Source organism: Metopolophium dirhodum, chromosome 6 (assembly GCF_019925205.1).
Source record: "Metopolophium dirhodum isolate CAU chromosome 6, ASM1992520v1, whole genome shotgun sequence".
NCBI lineage: Eukaryota > Metazoa > Arthropoda > Insecta > Hemiptera > Aphididae > Metopolophium > Metopolophium dirhodum.
In genome coordinates, this window is record NC_083565.1 from 36,062,075 (window position 1) to 36,086,474 (window position 24,400).

Here is a 24,400-nt window from a genome sequence, read left to right on the forward strand (position 1 = left end):
TCTTTAAAATACCGTTGTTTTACACAATATCTAATGTTATCATAACCAATATTTTAACACTTATGATATTACAAATCACATAAGTAGGCACATAAAAGCATACACATTCATAATTATTTTTATTAGGTACTTATTGTAAATGTCCACACAAATGTAATATTTTATTTTTTGATATAGCCGCAGTGGACACCTGAGGTGAGTGTCATGGACCCCCAGAAGAATGGGGATCACACTTTAAGAACCGCTGCAGAACCGGATTATGGTCATAATTTAAGGGGGGTATTACTTTTAATGCCCTTTCACCCAAAACATTATCATTTTTTTAATCAGATTTAGTAATTTGTAATAAATATTAATTAAAATTAGTATAGTATATATATTTTATTCTAATTATAATATAGATTTTTACGGCATATGCAATAAAAGAAAATATACATATATTTTTAATCTAATATAATATATTTATTTTTCCTTAGCAAATTTGTTTATATTATCTTCAAATGAAATACTCGCGTTTATACCAACATGAAAACTAAACTATAAATCAACTTCTATTACAGCTCAATGAATAACTCTTATCGGAATTAATAGTGTTGTAATATTGTTAGATAAAAAATTTTGGTGTTTCTCCTCTGTCTGACCTTTAGGCGTATTTTCAACGGAAATCGGGTCATTTTAATAATGATTGCGATTAATCATTATCTATTTTTTTTTAAATATATATATTTTCAATTATGTACTGAGTACACATGATGAAATTTGAATATTTTATAATACAGATACGTGCATACAAAATATATAGTAAGTAGTATGTACAAATAAGTATATAAATATTTATAGTAGTACCTATGTAAATATGTTTTAATGGAGTCAAATTAAAACAATGTCTTACCGTACGATGTACGATAATGCTATGTTATATTATACTATTATATATTTTAAGATTTATGCTGTTCGTTTTGAGATGTACCTACCTACTGGAGGTACCTACTCAATACGCGACATTATAATAATATGTGCATAATATAGCGGTAGGTATATTGTCACTTGAAACTCGAACTTGGTGAATATAAAGTAAAATCATTTTAAATAGATATTATAATATTTTTTATAATATTATTACAAACCATTATAAAAATATATACAGGTAGGTTACCAATATGTAGCTTATACATTTTTATATATTTATAATACCACGAATAGCCATGTATTGTTTTTATAAGTATTTGATGGAATATAATGTTGATGAAAATTGAAATTTAAACGAAAAATATTTATTTTTATTTTTATTTACCAATACAATACCTATATTAAAATATTATAATTATATACAGTGTAGTAGTGTACCTACCACCTACGTAATTAAAATCGTCTGAAACCCCGAATTAATTTATATTTATCTGTTAACTAGAGGAAGTTAATTAACGTTAAGTGGCTAATTACAATCATATACAGGTTGGGTGAGGTTAGCTTATACGCTATCAGTAGTTTTTAATTATTTTGAGATCATATTATATAATTTCATAATATATTTAATATTTAAGTTTTTTCTATACAAGTTTGTAAGTTAATTAACCGTAGTGGTTTTCTGATAATCACATAATTTATGTTAACATAGTCTGATAAATAATTGAAAACTGCTTCTACTGACATTCTAGTAAGTAGGTACCTTGTACCTAATAAGCAGTATTATTACAAGTAAAGGACGTGATATTTAGTAGATTTATTGTATATTTGGTTTATAAACGACTGTAAATAAATGACATTGGATCCACTGGGTACGTAAAATTGCTGGAGATATAAAAAAATATATTATGACTATTGCCAGTCCCTGTGCATGGCAGGTTCTCGGGAGTGGTTGAATAGGGCATTGTTCTGCGACAGTGCGGGAAGTATTCGACAAACCTCCCTCCCCACCGCACCCCTTTTCAGCGCTACCCTCGAACCGATGGGATGATTTCGGCAACGTCGCCACGTTGCCTGTAGTCTTTTTGTTCGAAAAATCCAACGTGTCGACGAGAACCAAAAACGATAATCGTGCTCCTTACCTCACTTCTCCGGAATTTATCCTGTCTATTATGCTATAGTACCTATTGACGATACATATACCCCGATATATTAATATAATGATAACCGTATATCACTGTTCGTATTTAACGAATGTATTTAACTGCATGTATTTAACGCTGATTATGTACTTTTTTCCAATTATTTCAAAATCTACTGCGAAACTTTGTTCTTTTGATACCCTAAAAATGAATTTTCTCATAACTTGAACTTCTAAATTTAACATCAAACTTCCTACGAACAATATTTACCAAATTACACGTATGGAAAAACGTAGGAACATTATTTTCATATTTATTGTTATCCTTTTTTAATCACAAACAATAACAATTGTATAAAAAATAAAAAATAATGAAAAATACCCATAAATACATAATACACACGCACTGAGCTCACACTTATCGGTAATCGGAAAAAATTCAAAAAGTAAATACTTATATATAATTGAACATCTTGAAATACTTATAAATCAATTTAAAATTAAAACATGATAAAAATCCTATGATATTGTCTAAATAAAAATCTTACATTTAAATTTTTTAGTTTTTAGGTCAATTCACTCTAATTTTTAAACTGAAGTGATCTGCTGAGCGTAGCATATTTCGTTTTTTTAAATAAGTATTTTTATTTTTTATATTTAAAATGACTTGAATATTTATATATTATAAAACCGTGTAGTTTTTTTTGTGGAGACAGTATATTATTTACTGTTTTCACATCATGAAATAAACAACTTTTCATGAATAGCTGGTCGATTTCGTATACGAGTAATTATACTTAGAGATGTGAGTGGAGTAAATTTACCAGGTAATTTTTTACCGGTAAAAAAATTTACCGTAAATTTTACCAATTTTTTTTTACCGGTAAATTATTTTTTACCAAAAAAAAATGTTGTGTGACCTCTCTAATCAAATGAAATCGAAAACGCCTAGTCTAAATTGTAAAGAGATATATTTTTTATCAAATGTTAACAATACAATAATGAATAAAGTACTAATCACGGTTTAAGATAAATCTTAATATAGGTAATAAACAGGTTGGACCAAAGTAGGTAAACCGAAAAAGGAACTTCTGTGATATTATCATTTGTAATATTTATAATTTATATACTTGTTATTGTTTATATAGTTTGTTATATACTATAAAATCAATATTCTGCCACCCCTAATATATATTAGAACATTAAATATCAGTAGGTAATTAGGAAAGATTTTATAGGGAGATACCAAGAATGCAGATAATGTGATATTGATAATATACTATTATCAATACAAAAGTTAAGTCTAAATATAAATGTTTTGACTTAAAAAGAAATAAAGGTAATGTGAATTTTGATAGTTTAGTTTAGTTTAAATTATTTATTAATTGTAATATGAATAATTCAATATTCATATTTCATAAAATGTACTAATTACTAATGTCTAATACAGAACAATAGATATTTTAGATTCATTTTTTAAATTTTTTGTTAATTATTGTTATTATTAGAAAGAACTAGATTTAACAAGTAGGTATACAACATTAGTACCTAATACGAATCGTATTTAGTATTTACTAATGTCTAATAGTAAAAAATAACAATGGCTCTAAGATTTAGCTATTTTACCATTTTTACAACATTATTGGTAAATTTACCGATATTTTTTTTACGTAAATTCTCCATCTCTAATTATACTGTTTCTGGTCATCAGACATCAAAATTATATTTTAATAAATAAATATTAAATAAGTTTCACTACTATTAAAAGTATCCAACTGATACTTTAATTTTACATTTTAATCTAAAAAATTGTTACTTGGAGTCGTCAAAAATTACCTTACGCTATAGTTATACTAATTATAAATAAGTGTAGTGTCATTGATTTTTCACGTTTAGATAATGGTATTACTTATCATTACTTATAATAAATTATAATATTGGTCTCGTATAGATGATAAACGAAATTATCACGAGCTGTAAAATCTAATATAATGTTATTTTATAAAATAAAGATAATTTAAATTTGGTATTTAATACAACACAAAATAATTTGTGAAACGTGACTAAATAATGACGTGATTAATAATAATTATTTAATCAATACAGTTAATAATCGTAATATATTCTATATACAGAGATAAATAAATTATACTATAAACTATAAAGCATATACGCTAATAGATAACTATAATAGTTGTTGGAATAATAAATTGTGTACAAATATAAAAATAATAATGTATTACCCGCGATAGTGTTGGAGAAGTTTTATATTATTTTAAAACCATGATATAATATATAAAATAATATAATATATCTACGGCGGACTTTTTATGCCTCGGACTTTTTTACCCAGACTTTTTTTCCAAGAACTTTTTTACTTCAGAATTTTTTACCGCGATTCGGACGCCACACACACTAATAATCTTTACGACTAACACATAGATCTTGGGTGGCGACGACGACATTAGAAATCGCCTTGAAGGTTTAAGATTCTCCCTAAATCAATGCTATAGCCAGGCACTTGAATTTAGAAAAAGAGATATATCGTATAGTTGATATACAGTTCAGATTATTTTTTCGTGCATATTTATTCTGGCCGAGACATTTTTTTAAAAATAACTATTATGTAAACCAAATTTTATGTTTTGTTAGAATCGTGGTGTAGATTTGACTGGGTGCTTGTACAGAGGATACGCCTAGCACTTTTATGGATTTTACCAACCGGTACTTTTTTGGATTTGCACTTTACCGTCCAGCATTTAATTTTTATTATTTTTAATATTAATATAGGCACCTATTGTTTTCATATAATATCGAATAATATTGTTATAAAATTAAAATATAAAATTATAATTTGTACTAACTGGACATAACGATTATGAACAATAAATTATTACTTTAAGATATTTAATGAATATAACAGTTATATTTATAAAAATTAATGGTATTCGTGAAAACAATGATACTAAATACAATATACTATTTATGTTACATAGGTACATGGTTCAAATTATATTATTAATAATATATACATACTTAATTTTATCGGGAGAAATTACATATTTACACACTGATTACAACCGGAATAATAAATATATAACTATAAACAAGGTATATCATATTATGTTCTCGTTGTTGTAACTAACAGAAAACATTGATCATCAAGTTATTCATTGGACTTTGATCACTAACAGGACGTTATGAGTCAATAGTCATTAGGTACTATACGGCTATTATACATTTATATCGGACGAAACCAATACATTTCTTTTGGATATAATAATATAATAATCTGTACTATGTAATAAAAAGTAAAGAACTATTAACTAGGTGTTCACGTTTTCGTTGTTGTAAGTAACAGAAAACAATGATAATCACGTTATTCATTGGCCTTTGATCACTAACAGGATGTTATGAGTCAATAGTCATTACTCATTTGGTACTATATACGTCTATTGTACCGGATGAAACCAATACATTTCTTTTAAATATATTAATATAATAATCTGTACTATGTAGGTTCAATATTTATCAGTGAATAAGATTTATTTCCAAAATTTTAAAATTAATTGAAAACGGATTTTATTGAAATTTTGATATTTATACGATTCTAATTGTTTTACGAAATAAATGCTACAAAATATAATTAAATTAGGTCTTCACTAATAAAATATAAACTAGGTATTTCAATTATTAACATACATTATGTGAACCTATTATATTATAATCTTATTTACATTATATTGTTAATAACATTTTTTTTGTACATGGAACTGATTGATAATTATATTTTAATAAGACTGACATTTAGCCAAATAATTATTAATATAGTTTTATCGAAAATAAATATATACTGATATTTTAAGAGTTCTCATTATAATATTCGGAGCTGGTTGAAATTTAAAAATATAAAGAAGTTACATTGTTTTGTACATGAAACTGTTGGGTAATTATATTTTTTACGACTGGAATTAACTTGGAAATAATTCATAAAATAGTTTTATCGAAAACGAATGTCTTAAAAATCGTCATTAAGAGAACGGTATTCTTGCATTTTTTATCTCCGTCTTACACACGTACGGCATAGTAAATTTTCATTAGCTAGACTCTGTTGCCTGTTGGTTTTGATATTAGAGTGAAATGTAAAACTTTTATGTAAGAACATTAGGTATATATGCATAGAGTCGACGATTTTGTAATATTTTAATTTTCAAGCAAGATTGACCATTTGTAATTTGTAATATTTCACTAACCCATTGACCTAAAAATTTGTCAATTCACTCCAATATGAAAACCAACTGTACAATATTGAAACTAGTGATTGGAAATTTGCGATGTCGTGTGTTAGACAAAGTCAACAAATTCCCGAGTAGCGTCCTTAAAAATATGTATACATTTAAGTTTAAATTATTATTTGCCGTTAAGTGTAGTTATGATTTTGAATAATAAAACGTATATATTACTATAATATAAGATATAACATAATATATTTACGAAGACTTCTATACGTTACAGCTATCGAATTTATTTTTATAGAGGTATTATACATAAAATCGTTTCTAGCGGTTTAACATGGTAAAATAACAATAGACGCTGTTGAAGCCAGCTGCAGCTGCACATTCCAACGGCAGACCCCCCCCTCCCCTATTATATGGTATCAAGAAGATACTCTCAGGGATATACGATGGTCCTTTTTAGTTAAACGGTTGTGTACGATTTCTCTACCTTTGCCTTAAAAATATTATGAAAGCGAGTGCAACGTTGCCAACATGTACTACTAAATTTATTATAATTTAAAATAATCTATACCATAAAACTAACAATTCTAAAAACAGATTTGAACTTGTCGTCAAGTCAACTTGAAATCAACTTTCCCACATTTTTTATATTACCTATCCTCCAAATTCCGAAAAACGTTATATAAAAAGAGTAATTAAAAAATTGTCGTATTTCAATTTTGGAGAAGTTAAAATCAAAAAAGGTGGATAAGTAGATGTCGCTCTGCCGTACAGTAGGTTACAAGTGGGTTACTGTAATGGATGGTGTTAAATTTGAATTCAATGATATAATACTATTGTATAAGAAAAACGATTCTGAGCGAAAACGGTCCGTCAGCCTATGATATGACCAAGCATATTTGATGATATAATTGTGAATAAAGTAATTTATATATAAACTATTTACGTGGAGCCTTGTTTTAAATTTTCAATCCTTAGCTATAAAAGTTGAACATTTTATACATTTTTAACTACAAAATAATTATTAAATTTAAAATTTGAAATAAATATTCACGCTTTTTTACCCAACAAATAAAATTTTATTGATATTTATAGAAAAAAAAACTAAAAAAATTGAAAACTGACAATGTCCGTAAACAGCTCAAAAAGAGTCAACAAATTTTTAAGATCTTATCGTGTATAGAAAATGCAAATATAAACATTCAGTGAAATTTTCAAGTATCTACAGTCATTCGTTTTTAATTACAATAAAATAAGAAAATTGTTACAAGAGAAATCTAGTAAATATCAAATGTTATAAAAATATGAATTTCAAACGCTCATAAAAATTTAATTTGACTTTCTTGTAGACATTTTTTTTTTTGATAAAGGTAGACAAACTTATGAGTATAACGTATATAAAAATTCTAAATTTATTGAAAATCCAATATCCAAAACAAAATAAAAAAGGTGGGTAAGTGGATGTCGCTCTGCTGTACAGTAGGTTACAAGTGGGTCACTGTAATGGATGGTGTTGAATTTGAATTCAATTCTATAATATCATTGTATAAGAAAAACGATTCTGAGCGAAAACGGTTTTTCAACTACAAAATAATTATTACATTTTAAATTTGATAAATTTTGTCAAAATTTGAACTTTAAATGCTTATATAATATAAGCTATGTACCTATGAATTTTTAATATTTTTCAACAACTATACTTAAAATATATCAGGAACCTTGTATTAAATTTTCACGCTTTTTTACCCAACAAATAATATTTTAATGATATTTATAGAAAAAAAACTAAAAAAAATTGAAAACTTACATTGTCCTTAAACAGCTCAAAAAAATTCAAATTATTTTCAACATTTTATCGTGTATAGAAAATGCAAATATAAACATTCAGTGAAATTTTCAATGCTTATAAAAAATAACTGTACCTATGAATTTTTAATATTTTTCAACTACTATACTAAAAATATATCAGGAACCTTGTATTAAATTTTCACGCTTTTTTAAAAAAAGGGTTCAACTTGGAAAAGATAAGAGCTAGCTGAATTTTGGTACACGACATTATGGCATGGTTATAAACAACGTGTAGAAAGTCGACATCGATTTTCATGTATACGCGTTAGAGGTTATTCGAGGTTAAAAGCCTTTTTTTAAATATGTCGTTTTTTATCGGTCAGCACTCAGCGCCTTGTTAATGCTCTCCATTTGCCCTCGCGTAACATAGCCAATAAATTCATTCATACAAAATATTTTTTGTTACGCGTGTTATGATTGTTTCAACTTCTAGGAATACATACATATTGGTGTACGTGTGATGCCCGCGGGATTAATTTTATCGATACATTTCTGGGAACAACTGATACGCAGATATCAAACACATAATATGACGGAAAAAAATTTCAGATTGCTGGTAGCAGGAAACCTGCGGGTCGCAAATAGGTATACGTAATTTACACGTTAATTTTACACGTTTATTTATAACTAATTATTTACTAACTTTATCGAATTAATTAATTAATTAAATGTATGCCTATGACATCCACGTGATCATAAGGAACACATAAAAAATTCCGATCAAAATTCAACCGATAGTGTTATCCAGTTTAATATACAAAATAATGCGCGTGCAGCTATATAATATAATAGTATGGATTATCATTTTCTCGAACTTCTATTGTCAACTATGCTACTATTAATATTGTAAACAATATTCCAATTATTATTATTTACTTTTATTTGAAAGTTTTATTGAATATAGCAATGAAGCATGGTACCTACAACGACGATTATCCGATGGCTGAGTGATAAATGTCATACACGGTGCACTGTGCAGCGAATGAGCGATGATGAACAAATTACCATAATATGCTTTATATAATTATGTGTAATATTATTATTATATTGTTATTTTAAAATGTATATTTTTTGTTCGACTTGGGGAATTTAAAATTAATATACCATACCTCAACGGATGAATGTTTTTTGTAATCGCTTTTATATATTTTGATGTACCTACGATAACCTTTAAATAATAAATATCATAGTAGGTACCTATAATAACGGATGGCTATCCGATGGCTAAGTGATAAATGGTTCACTGTGCAGCGCATGAGTGCATAATAAATAAATTACCATATTATTAAATTATTATTTTCAAATGTGTATTTTTTCTTCGGCACGAGGAATTTAAAAATATTATAGGTACCATATCAGAATGGACGAATAGGACGAATGTTTTTTTTAATCGCTTTTACATTTGATGTACCTACGATAACCTTCTCGTATACTGTTTTATACCTACGCCTAAATTCACTCGACCCTCTCTGAACGCGTATATTATACATAAATTATATTATTATACGGGTTTTTCGTGTATTATTTTCTTAAAACTACCGCCTGTGACTAGTTTAACAGGAATGTATAGACGCGTCGAAGGTACTTAATGGGCGACACGCAGATGGGAGACGGCGACTCTGGATGACAGGGCTAGAATAGATAATAAATTATGTTGTTATCGTTATATAGATAGGTAGACGGAATATCATTATTTGGAAAATCTTTCTGTTCGAAATAATAACAATATTATACATTGGACGGACTTCCCACTGCGCACGGATCACACGCGTTGCCACGTCGATGCACAACATTTAAGCCGACCGAACAAATTATATGCTAATATAATATTATAGGCATGGACAAACAAAATCTACTTAAATCTACGCATTTATAATATACTCAATATGTACAATACGATAGGTCATAATTAAACACGTGACCGACATAATAGGTACCTATATGAAATATTCAAATATACACCATAATATTTGTAATTTAGAGACACACTATCTATAGGATATTAATTTTAGGGATTTTTACTAAGCGACATTATAATGAAAAAAAGTCACAACATTTATAATTTGTTTGTCATATTCAGTTTTTTACAGTATACATATAGCTATAGGCATATAGCATTATTTTGTAACATAACCGTTAGGTATATAATGTTGTTTTGTAATGATATTTCTACGTGTTGTATTAATTACTGTTGGTTTATTATTTCATTTAAAAAAAAAAACTGTATTTTTTGTTTTAACGAATAGGTAGTTTGAGTTTTAAGCCGTTTAAAACAGAATTTAAACAGTATATTAAAATGGTTAAAAACAGTCTCAAACAATTTGTTTTGTTTAAAATATCGTTTTGAACAGAAAATATAATCTAACACGTTGATAAAAGTTAATATACATATAACAGTTAATTAGTTAGGTTTACAAATATAACCTAACAAGTCACAACTATACAACTACGACGGTGCAGGGCACGAATAAGGTTTCGGTATTGAAACCAAACGTTGTATAGGTATACGCATATTATTTCGTCTGGAAATTTTCGGCTGGAAACGCGCATCAATCGATGTATTTCATAAACGGACGACGGTTTCACCAGGACACACCGTAGCTCCACACGAATAAAAATATTTTGTGAATCCGTAGCTCCACATCCACCGCATTTTCGCACGGTCAAAAAAATAGACGCATCGTAGCTCCGCATTCTAGAAATTTTTTAACACTAAAATTTCGCACGCAATACAAGTGTTTGAAATATGAGACATTAAAGCTTCACATTTATCAAGTACAGACAAGCAGCTCGCTCTATACTATATACAGTATGTCCATGAAGTCCCGTTCACCCTTAGTATCCCCGTAGGAAATCAATATATTTAAATATAGTTTAAATGCATATTTTTTACAGTCATATGGAAATTCTGATTGAATAGCATAATATTCTATTTTTTTAGGCAAATATATTTTTGAAATTTCCAAAATAGATGTTTTGTTGATCGTATTTTTTAAAACAGTTAAATAAAAAAAATAATAAAATCTAATGAAAATTGCCCAAGTTAGAGCTAATTATTATATTTTGAATTTCTAAGAAAAATATTTATGTTACCTATGCATACGGCAAAATTAGCAAAATACGATTCACATGTTAATTTATTATTACAATCACTCTGATTTTTCGGCTAAAATTAAAAATATTCGTATACATATTATATGCGTACACGCACTACATATAAAGGTATTATAATTATTCACGAAATTAAGACTCATAATTCTCGGTGGTATTTCATTTCTATTTTCATCTCTGAAATATTCATTACACGCGTGATCATCTTGTACGATCAGAGACCGCAATCCACAAATATACTAGAATAATAAATACGGTTCATACTTATGCACAGCCGTACACGTTTCCGCAGTTTCAATTATGATGAGTGACGGTTTTTTCATAAAATAATTTTTGTTTTGCAAACAAATTTATTTTTTGCACATTGTCTTCGTATTTATTTTAAAGGGGCCTCACCACCACGTCTTTTTTTTGTCAAAAACTACTGTTTTTAATTCTAAAGATACGTGCAACAATTATCATGGTTTTTATTCTGAGTATATATTCGGATTATCCGTAATATATACAAGGGAACGATCGAGCGACATTTTTAATTTTTGTAATTTAAATTCCAATAAATATTGTAAAAAATTCAAAAAAATTCAGAATTTCCAACTTAAATATTTAATTAACTAATTACAATTTTAAAAATGTGCCTCGATCGATTCCTCGTACATGTTGTGGAAAAAAAGAATATTTTGTCAGAATGCAAATCGAGATAATCGTTGTGACGTATTGTTGAATGGTTAACGTATGCCACCAGCATCGAATAAAATGTAAAATAAATGTAAACGTATTGGATAATATACTTATTCACTGTTCCAAATTCTATAAATATAGTATTGACATTTTCTGTAGAAGGTTTAAGATTGATACGATTGATTAAATAACTAATTTAATATTATTGTAGGTAATATAGCAATTTCACGCATCCATAATAGATTAATAACTTACAAACTTATATAGAAAAAACTTAAATATTAAATATTATATTAGGTATGTAATTATATAATAAGTCATTCTAGCCTCAAGGAAATTCCCAATTATATAATGAATCCAACCTTAATGAATTTTTTATCAGGACAAAAATGTTGTACATTTTCAAATTCAATACAACAAACGCACTCGCGATCAGTACTTAAATTTACGCACTTCTCACATAAACACCATTCGTTCACTGGTTTTATCGATACACAAATTTCTATTTAAAAATTTGTTAGCAAAAAGCATCGGATTGAAATTACTGTCATAAAATTTTGAACTATTTGAACATATTTTATTGTACAAATAGATACAACAATAAACCACCACAATAACATTATTCAGATATTGAACACGAACGGCGTACGTAAGTATAGAAATGAAAAAATCTAATAATACAAAGATATTTCTAAGAAAGTTTATCATTCGTTTATAAATAAACCATTTAATAATTCTACTATAAAGTAATATTAAATTAAAAATTCCGTTCTAAAGCTTTAAATTATTATATGAGTCTAAATCAATAAATTGAGTATTAGCTGAGTTAAAAGCGTTTAAACAGCGAAACTTGTAATATTCCCGTAAAAGCATGTAAAAAGTAAACGGTGATGGCAAAATTATGACGTAACCAAACCATTTTGACCAAATTATAACCTAACCATCTTGATCCAATTTTCTAAAAGATAAAATACTATATATTGAAATCGAAGTATTCCTTCTGGTAGAAATTTTGTATATAGGATAAAAAAATAAAAATAAACACCATTGTAAAACCACTAGATCCCTCGCTCCGCTTAGAATCTAAAAATTTAAAATATTGATTAGAATTAAAGTTATTCCAAAAGTCAGTTCTATCTGTTACACTCTGTGTAGCATCATACATCGTACAGTAAGACATGGTTTTAATTATTTTGACTCGAATAAAATATATTTACATACTATATTATTATGTAGGTATATGTATTATAAAATATTCAAATAAAAAAAAACTGCTGCGTTAGTTGGCTAATTAATAGTTCTTAGAATACATAGTACTATACATAGTTAGTTATTACTTATTCATAACCTATATATTTACAAAAAACACTAGATAATGATTAACCGCAATCATTAATATAATGACCCGATTTCCGTTGAAAATACGCCTAAAGGTCAGACAGAGGAGAAACAATAACATTTTTTGTATTACAATTTATATTAGTATTCCTCGAACTGTACATAGAAGTTGATTTATAGTATAGTTATCATGTAGGGTATATAAATGCGAGTATTCGATAATTAAGAAAAATGAACATCACATACAACTCTGCTATAATACAGCATCGTCGACTCGACTATGGAATTAATTACTGCAGTTTATCGAAAACTTGTTTTCCTAACACATTTCTGACGATCTATACAACTATATCGGAGATTCTCAACATTTTTGAGGACGCGGCTACCTATAATGTCACCAAGGTTTTCGGCGACCATTTTGAAACGATAATTATACAAAATATTCACTATAGCAAATTATATCTGTGTTGGTGACAATGAATAATTTTTTGACAACCCACAGCTTGAATCATGGGTGGATAGGTACTTACTTTTGTTTTTACCGGGATATATTTGTTGGAGCCTCATATATTAAATATATAAAAAAAATGCTCGCTTCGCTGGCAAGCGAATGTATAATATATTTATTAATATTTACATTTTATACATTATTTAGTTTTAGTAGTTAGTACCAATGTACCATAGTACATTCAACATAAATTGCCAATAGGTATTTATACGGGCATCAACGGGTACTACACTGAGAGCTCTAATGGCTAATGGAGTATACACAAATAACAAATACGCAGGCACGCAGCCGCCAGCCGGTATAATAAAAATTAATTTTTCAAATTTTTTTTTATTATTTTTTTTCGGGAGGGGGGGGTTCTTGAGTGTAATATCGATGGGAACCTACCGGGAAAATCCCGATTTCCTGATGGGCCTATCCGCTCATGAATTATTTTGAGCTTTGTTGGTCGTCTAGACCAGCGTCATTAATCTTCGACTATTAAAATAATATTAACTAATAGTTTTATACAGAATATGATTATTTTTTTTATTGTTTGTACAACATGATAAAAACCGTTTCACGCAAGAATAAGAACCACTTAGGCTGTAATCCAAGTTAAACAACCCAATTTTCAGTCTTCACGCTATAAAAACGATTAGTCTTCACGCTATAGTCCACCGAACTATTCGATAGTTTTTCGGACTATTCGATAGTTTTTATTAAAAACTACTAATCGGTTATGTTAAAAACATTCGAATAGATATTCGATAGTGTAAACTATTCGATAGTGCCCATCACTAATTTTGACCCACGACGCATACGGCTGTACCAGCAATACTGCTAATAATAGTTTATTAATAGTATAAGAATTAATCACTGTGTTTGAAATTACGTAATCACCGATTTACATCAGGTCATTTATCCGTCATTTATCTGTTGCGCATTGCAGTTGTCTCAGACCTCAGTTTGCGTGTAACTAAATATTATATTCCAGCCAAAGCAGGTAATTTATTAATTTTTATAATTTATATTATATAAATACAATCAGAATTATTTATTTAAAATTGTTTTTCATTTTGTCATTTATATTTAAAACGTTCACTGCCGATCGCCGTTGTCAACACATAGTTGACGTTCGCGATCTCACCACGGTGATCGACGTCAACACAGCACGTTTTATCCATTGTTTGATGTATCCATATTTACGTATTCATTGTATTTATACAATTATACAATTTATATACCTACGCCCTTGGGTACGATAGACAGTAAAAAAGAACGGGGGGATATTATACAGTGTTAGATTATAGATTTTTGATTACTACTTTATGTTATTTCTCTCTTTTCTCTCTTCGTTTTTTCTTCTTTCTTTCTCTGATATGATGCCCGTACATTGATGGCAGGGTGGAGTGGGAAATGTGCTGTCCATTAGTTTATAGGTCTATGGTCCCGCCACCGCCGGAACACTCTGCGGTAACGCTCTCTGTCATGCGCGAGTTTCGACCGGTTTTCATGTGCCGCGCCGCCCAGTGCCATGGTGCGGCGGCGGCGGTGAGCTCTTATAAGAGCCTCTTATTCGGTACAGACTATAGTATGCTCCGGACCTGCACGACTGGTGTACGCGTCTACCGTTCGTCATGACGCGTTTTTGAGTACGCGTTATGGAAATTCCGTATGACGAGATCAGTCTCTTGCCGACCGTTGCTGTTGACGATCGCCAGTATTGTTGTCTCATGCCATGTACTATGGCTCTCCTTTCGAACGTCGAGTCGACCGCCAACTGTGGGTCATCGAGCCGGTCCACCATTACCGAACATCGTATGATGCTGTTGCTGTTATTCCACGTCAAACAGTCGGTCTGGTCCTTCATTTACCACGCCCTCGGATTGTCGTATACTGATATGAGAAAGCCGCCGTCAATGAAATAAACTACACGGTCGTATTAATTTGTTTTTGTTGTTACTTGTCATCAATATTATTAATAAGATTTATTAATTCTGATTGCCCGTATCGCATGTAGGAATTTATTAATTATTATTGAATAAATTGTGTTTTGTTTATATTGCAACAAAACGCAATACGTGTTCCTCTATCACACAAACACTTCGTATACTTTGTAAAGAATATTCATATATTCAAAATTCAAATTTTTACCAGTATTCTTATCGGGTTCATTAACAGGTGATCTATATTGTAATTTTGGTAAAAATCTATATCATATGAGAAGCTCAAGATATAGTCTTAATGCTTCGTTTCTATTACTTGCTTAGATGTTTTGTTACTAAGTTTTAGTACCATTTTTAACTAGATTTATAATATGCACTTGAATAATGGTACGACAAAATTTTGTTATGACTTATGAACAACACATACAAATGATCTCATACGTATTTCTACTGTAGTTATGTCAATTTCTAACAATTCCAATTTCTCCTCATTTGAAATATGCCAGTTCTGTAGGTATGCAGCTTTTGAGCTTTAATTGTGTCGTCTATGACGTACATACGGGCGATGTTAACCCACTCCCTGCCACGCTCTTGATAATTCAAAATTAAGTTTCGTGGTTAAAGATTGTCAACATTCTAAACTAATTGTTCCAAATATATGATTATTTTTGTAACTTATAAAATGTTATGAACTTATAATTTTCGTGTAAATATACATCATATGAGTAGCCCATGGTTGTAGTCTTGCTGGTTCATTTCATTAATTGCTTACATGTTTTGTTACTGGTTATTTTTACCAGGATTCATAATATGCACATGCATAATCGTACAACAAAATATTGTTATGCACAATACATAAAAATGATCTCATACGTATTTCTATTGTGGCTATGTCGCTTTCTAAAATTTCTATTTTTTTAATGTTTGGTTCAGCCAGTTCTATAGGAATGAAGCTTTTGGGCTTTAAGTGTCTCTTCAGTGAGGTACTTACTGAAAAGTCCTTAGCTAATTTTTCTCCACATTTTTGTCAACCGTTTTATTTTAAATAATAAATTAAAAAATTTTTAATGCTGACTTTTCGTTTATTGGTATTTAAATGAAATCCTTCTTGAATACATCTACATTTTTCGTCCATCATGTTACTTTATCGTTCCTTATCTTTGAACACAATAAAGTTGGAACACATTTAGACGGATCAATAGGTTTTATTAAACTGGTATAAAGTGTGTACGGTTAATTTATAATTATCTCTATCTGCAACCGCGTAAAATAGACAAAGTGCATTTACACAAAGGTAAAGGAATGCAGCTTTTTAGCTTTAATTGTGTCGTCTATGACGTACATACCGGCGATGTTAACCCACCACCCTGCCACGTTCTTGATATTTCAAAATTAAGTTTTCGTGGTTAAAGATTGTCAACATTCTAAACTAATTGTTCCAAATATACGATTATTTTTGTAACTTATAAAATGTTATGAACTTATAATTTTGGTGTAAATATACATCATATGAGTAGCCCATGGTTGTAGTCTTGCTGGTTCATTTCATTAATTAGCTTACATGTTTTGTTACTGGTTATTTTTACCAGGATTCATAATATGCACATGCATAATCGTACAACAAAATATTGTTATGCACAATACATAAAAATGATCTCATACGTATTTCTATTGTGGCTATGTCGCTTTCTAAAATTTCTATTTTTTCAGTGTTTGGTTCAGCCAGTTCTATAGGAATGAAGCTTTTGGGCTTTAAGTGCCTCGTCAGTGAGGTACTTAATGAAAAGTCCTTAGCTAATTTTTATCCACATTTTTGTCAAACGTTTTTTTTTAAATAATAAATTAAACATTTTTTAATGCTAACTTTTTGTTTAATGGTATTTAAATGAAATCCTTCTTGAATATATCTACTTTTTTCGTCCATCTTGCTACTTTATCGTGCTTTATAACTGCTATTTGTTCTCTTCTACCACATTTGTTCAAATTGTATTAAAGAAAATAAGAAAAAAAAACATATTATTCATTTACATTATTGCGTATGTTAATTGTTTATACATATATAACATTCAACTGATACATGGTCTTGTTAGCTGTGGTCTTATATATTATTTAATAAATGCATATGTATGAGCCCCTGGAATAAATGTATAATATTTGATATAATATTGCATTAAAACCCATGAGCTCCAACATAATTGTTTAGTTGTAAATGTTTGTATGTGGTTGAAAAATATTTATAATTTATATATATTGATATATCTACATTCAATAGAGTTATACAATTAAACTGTGTATTAACAGTCAAAAAAATGTAATCAAAAACGTGGTAAGGGATGTTTAACAAGTAGTTGTTATATAAGTGTATATAATTAATATTATCTGAATTATGAATTTTAAAATAATTTACCAATCAAATAATAGTTATCTTACTTAAGCTATTATTTTCACTGATCAGGTGTAATGTAATTGTATAAATGAAAATAAAAAGAGAATCAAAAATTACGCAAAAATGAGTTGATAAAAAAAAGTACAGAATGTCTGCTAGAAAAATAGTAATTTGTGTCACAATCTTAATTAATATAAAATCATTATCAATACATTAAATTGTTTCTTTTTATAATTATTATATCATACATGAGTTATTTAAATGTCGTGTTAAGAAAAAACGTGATTTTGAAGAATTTTAATTAAATTTGCAATTTTTTAAAAACCCAAGGAGTGTTAAATATTGTTTTTGTTTCATAAAAAAAAAATAAGATCAGAATATATCCTTTTTTTTATATTTATGCACATGATCAAAATGTTTTTTTCTGAGTATAATTCCATTGAAAATTTGGTATAATGGGTGGTCAAAAATACCTACTTTAGGTACTAACTTTGTGAATTGTCACACTTCAAAGCTTTTTTATATTGTGTTGAAAGATCATTAAGATTTCCATTGTTCTTGAACCAAACAATTCGCTAATATCATATGCATAAAAAATGCATCTAATTCATCAATTTCTTGAAATCTTTGATAAATATCCACCATCATAAAGTTGGCCCATTTTTTTTTTATGATATGACATATTAATCGAATCATTGAAATGGTCTGGTTCAAGTTGAATCACCGTTTTATGATACATAATAGCCTTTCATACTTTCGATGTCTTCGTAGTCTTCCTCACTATTCGGGTTCCAGTACCACACAGTTTCTAATGCTGCGTTTACAATGAGTCCAAGTACCAAAAAACCAACTGAGCCAACGAGGGAAATCATTGGTCCGACGTCGGGTATCTCAGTCGCGATAATTACTGCAATCACACGTAAAACCATAAGACATACATTAATAATTTACCCATCAACTTGTCACGATCAAACTCGAACTTATATCAATAAATTATCGATAGTTTGTCTGTCCATAAATAAGATGTGCGATAACACACACGAAACGATATACCTACTTCAAGTCGTCAAGTATCTAGTTCGCACACTAACATAACACGCTCGCATTCTTTGCACCTTCTGCAATGTACGTTTATTTTGTTAATCGAAACATAATTTATGAAACTTTTTTATTGCAGTTTCAATAGAAATTTCTCTGTTTATATAACACTATTTCATATTCAATTCTTTCTTTATTCTTTGCGACTTCTTCAAAGCATGTTTATTTATTTCGTCTAGTTTTTTCAGATCTTACGTCCCCTTGAAATCAGTGCCGTTGCTAGAATGTTCTTGTTTTTTTTATTCAGTTCTCAGAAAAACTTTAGTCTCGGTCTTTCTTTTCAGCCATTGCCACACTAGGTCCTCGGTGTCAGTCAGCTGGAGTCCGTATGTCACTATAAATCCCAAAGTTACTGCGATTTTTACAGCCTCCGAAAGTTTGTACGAACACGAAATCGACAACTACAATATAATAAATTATAATACTTATCACGTGACACACCGTTTACAGGCGTAGCGTATAGGTAATTTATATGTAAAATATCATGTCCCCTGTTTTCTGATGGTAAGTTGAGTGGCACACTGCCCAAGCACCGTTCTCCGTAGCGTATGTATCCGAAAAAGCCCAAAGTGCCGTTGAGTCTAATGATGATTAGCATATACCAGTGTAATGTACAGTCAGGTGATCCGGTGAGTTCACGTGTTTTTTTCATTGCGTTTTCGATGTGCATCAGCTTTATACGTCAAAGGTACGGGTATTTACGTGCGTCTCGTGGCGAGCACCAGCGAGCATGTACGACCCAGACAAGTTCGGATAATAATATACATGCCGGATAGTAATAATAACATGTTTGGTTCTAAAATACGTAAGTATATTAATAATCGCACATTATGCGCTCTTCGCCTTTTCCGTTACAGCTTGTTGACCTTCACACTATTGACGCAGAAGTGGGCACTTGGGGCTACGCATTGCACGGGTTGTCTATCTGCTGGACCCATTGTTCGTAGCTCTACTGATCATATTCTATTTTATTTTCACTGACCCTGGAGGACGAAGCTGAGGGAGCCAAGAAGAACGTTCCCAATTAGTGGTATGGCCGATGACTCACTGGTGTCTGTTTGCCGGAAGTGCTCTATGCTCAATGGAGGGCGTTGGAATGGTGAGCATTGTTTTTTTACATTTTTTTTTATCGCGTATGCCCACATATTATATATAAAAACAGCGCAGCCAAAACAATGACAAAATAATATGCGTTATCAAACCGTTCTGTTTAGATTTATAAGATTTGATTACCAGTGGGTTATGGAAGTACCCAAATAGTGTTTATAATATTATGCGGTTTATAAATAGGTACCATATGACATATATATTGCGTTTTATGAAGTGAACAGACGAAATATTATCGGAACAGTCAAGACTAAAATATTAAAGACACGTGTTAATTTTATTATCGAACCTTCGAGGTTACAACGTTGTTGTGTATGAGACTACATTGTTTGTAAAGAAACGTGTGGAAAAAAAATATGGTATACACATAAACGCATTTAGGGTTATACATTTTACTCGGCATGGGCTTTCTGTGAATTCATCATATCTCACAACACATCAATGCATCCAGGCTTAGAATGGCAGATTATATATCTCTGGTATCTGATATATAGGTATGTGTTCATTTTGGCTATCTACATGGCTACATGAATACACAATTAGAGGTAGGTAATTTTAGGGTCGGATTCATTGCACGTAAATTCCAATGGTACATTGTATCGACTCGAATAAATAAAATATCTAAGCCCTATCAATATTATTTAAAAAAAATGGAAATACTGTATAGAGTATCAAGACTAGAGTCTATAGTCTATAATATAGTATAGGTTGGAAAATAATTAAGTACGCCAGCGTTGTACAAACAAATTAACTTTTTTTTTAACTTAATAAAAAGTTATCAAAAAGTGTGTATTATTTTTTAACATAATTGATTTAACTTATAGTTAAATTAACTTTTAACTTTTAACTTTTTGTTATTGGTGCATATTAACTTAACTTAACGGAGTTAATAAAAAATAAGTAAATTGCACAGCCTTACTAATACTATCATATTCTACAGGGTAATAACCAAAAAACAAATATTCAAGGAATAAAAATTATAGCCGATAACATTGAATGTATTACGTTAAATTGAACGTGTTCCAATCTTATCCTCGAGTAAAACTTGCTCTTATAGTGTTTAGTAGCTCACTGTGTACTTGATTTAAGTAGTTAACTTTATGTTATAGCCGTGGTCGAACATTGATTATAGCAATAATAACACATTTTAAATAGATATAATATATTGTGTGTATAGGAAAATCCCATCTTTATATATTACAAAATAGTTGTGAGTCCGCCTGAATATTTAAATGTCTTAGTGATTAGTATATAATTAGTCATTAGAATATGGTTACGGTAAATCTAAGCATAATATTTTTTTTTATTTTTTTTTTATAACACTTTCCGCCTCCACCCCCTTAAATAAAGTATAACTGTCGATGGGCCATACTACTATATTTAAAACAAAATTTTGTTTTTTTTAGTTGAATATGTCATCCGTCCGTCCATCTCATGCCGTACTCGAATACTCGTACCTTTTACGTAGAAAGCTGCCACTCAATTTCCATAGGATAACTGGTCGGTAAATAAACAATGCTCAGCATTCCAACGCCCTCTATTGAGCACAGAGCACTTCCGGCAAACAGCGACCAGTGAGTAATCGGCCACATCACCAATTTGGAACGTTCCTCTGGACTGAGGGTCGCGTCCTCCGTCGTCAGTGAAAATAAAATAAAATAATATAACGGTGCCTGCCAAAATTAGCGTGTTGGCAGTCCGTGCAATGCATAGCTCCAAGTGCCCACTTCTGCGTCAATAGTATGAAGGTCGACAAGCTGCAACGGAAAAGGCGAAGAGCACATAATTTGCAATTATTAATATACGTATTTTAGAACCCTTCAAGTTACCCAAACATGATATTATTAACTATCTGGCATGTATGTTATCATCCGAACTTGTCTGGGTCGCACCTGCTTGCTAGTGCTGGCCATTATACACACGTAAATACCCGTACCTTTGACGTATAAAGCTGATGCACATCGAAAACGCAATGAAAAAACCACGTCAACTCACCGGATCACCTGACTGTACATTACACTGGTATATGCTAATCATCATTATACTCAACGGCGCTTTGGGCTTCTCCGGATATGTACGCTACGAGGAACGATGCTTGGGCAGTGTGCCACTCAACTTACCATCAGAAAACAGGGGACCTGCTATTCTAAATATAAATTACCTATACGCTACGCCTGTAAACGGCGTGTCACGTGATGAGTATTATAATTTATTATATTGCAATTGTCGATTTCGTGTCTGTACAGACTTTCGGAGGCTGTGAAAATCACAGTAACTTTGGGATTTCTAATGACTTCTGGACTCCAGCTGACTGTCACTGTGGACCTATTGTGGCAATGACTCGAAAGAAAGACCGAGACAAAAGTTTTTTTCGAGAACTAGATCAAAAAAACAAGAAGAATCTAGCAGCGGCGCTGACGTCAAGGGATGTAAAGTCTGAAAAACCAGACGTAAAATCGCCGCCCGCAAAACATTACGACATGTGAAAAATTCCACATATGTTATTTTGGCCTTGTCCGCACTGAACGGTGGAGACTTCTAAAATCTACGAGAGATGTTTCCTCCGGCCCACGGAACACACACTATAATTCCAGATTGATAATCGACCATTCCATAACACCAATGGGCCAAGTCAACGACATGGGCCCGTAGTTGGCGAAGACACCAACAACAGGATACCCACGTCTCAAACCATCAGTTGTCACTCATTGTAACGTATAATTTTCCCCATCATACCCCCAACCACCCCACACAAGCACGTATTAAAGGCGTCGCATGATGCAGGTCTCTTTCTTTCCATTTCCTTATTCTAATTATTTATTTATTATAATTGATCATCTTGTTTTATTGTGGAAAGTCGTAAATCACATGACCAAAAGAAAAATACACTTAGAAAATCAATATAAAAATACCACTATTAAAACATTATTATTATTAAAAGATTTACGCTTAGACGGCGTACGGGTCACAGATCGCCTTGCTCTGGCGCCGACACCGAGATGTTTTATTGTATACAGAGCATAAGCTCACAAAATGATTATTATTCGTGTCGACGCTTGCTACATTATTTGCAATGATCTAATATTATTCTTTAAATTAAAATACATGTCCTTATTATTATTCCTCTTGAACCTGCCAAGTGCCATAAACTGTAATATTTTTTCTGCACTTGCCACGTGCTAACAAATTATTATTTCCCCGAAGCCACACTCAAAAAATTGTTATTGTATTATTTACTACGTGAACGAAATTATTATTATAAATTGTAATTGACCATTATTATTATTTTGTTAATTACCTTGGTCAAATGCCGACGATCGTAAAAAAAATATATTCAATAGTGTACTTGGAGAAAAATAGTTTATAGGTGACATAATTCTGCATCTTACAATAATAATCCTTATATAATTTGATTTGTTTTTAATTTAATTTTTAGTCTTATTATTTAATTTTGTTTCTTATTTAAAAAATGTTTAATTTTTGTATTTATTTTGTACCACTCTATATTTTATTAACTTTAATTTGAAATGTATTTATTGTATTTATTTATTTGTTATTATTATATTGTATACAAAATGTCAACAAAATAATGTTAAACTCCTACTCCATTACAAGCTAAACTACAGGAGTCGTACCTATATTTACATTCTAACTGTATTGTTATAGAGGAAAAAAAATTACATGCGCACCAGCTATGTGCATAAAAATGATTATTATAAAACTGTCATTCTTTTTATGTATTTCACTACAAATTTTCACTTTTTGTTGGATGTAAAATATAAAATCATGATAACCTTTAAACTTTCTCTTCAATTATTTAATATTATTATTTAAAGTGTTACCCTTACTATTTTTGCAGAAACTAACATTTTATTAGTACTGGTTATTTCATTTTAGCAACACATTTATGATTAAAACCTACAAGTTCCACCGACCTAGCATCAGGGCTTACCCGCGGTGCGGTTTGTATGTACAGGTTAAGTGTTCCTCTTGAATTGTGAGTAGTTTACAGGTCGTAAAAAACCTGGAAGCTCACAGTATGGAGATGATTTTATAATTCAACACCTCCCATTGGAAATATCTGTGTATACCACTTATATAATGTATAGTACC

General features: G+C 30.1%; 1 long non-coding RNA gene across 1 annotated transcript; it reads left to right on the forward strand.

The window, feature by feature from the left end:
• The first annotated feature begins 17,490 nt into the window (after nt 1-17,490).
• Nucleotides 17,491-24,088, forward strand: LOC132947852 (uncharacterized). The gene is made up of 2 exons (XR_009664944.1): nt 17,491-20,279; nt 21,694-24,088. It is a non-coding gene; the product is annotated as an uncharacterized LOC132947852 (long non-coding RNA).
• Nucleotides 24,089-24,400: the final 312 nt, after the last annotated feature.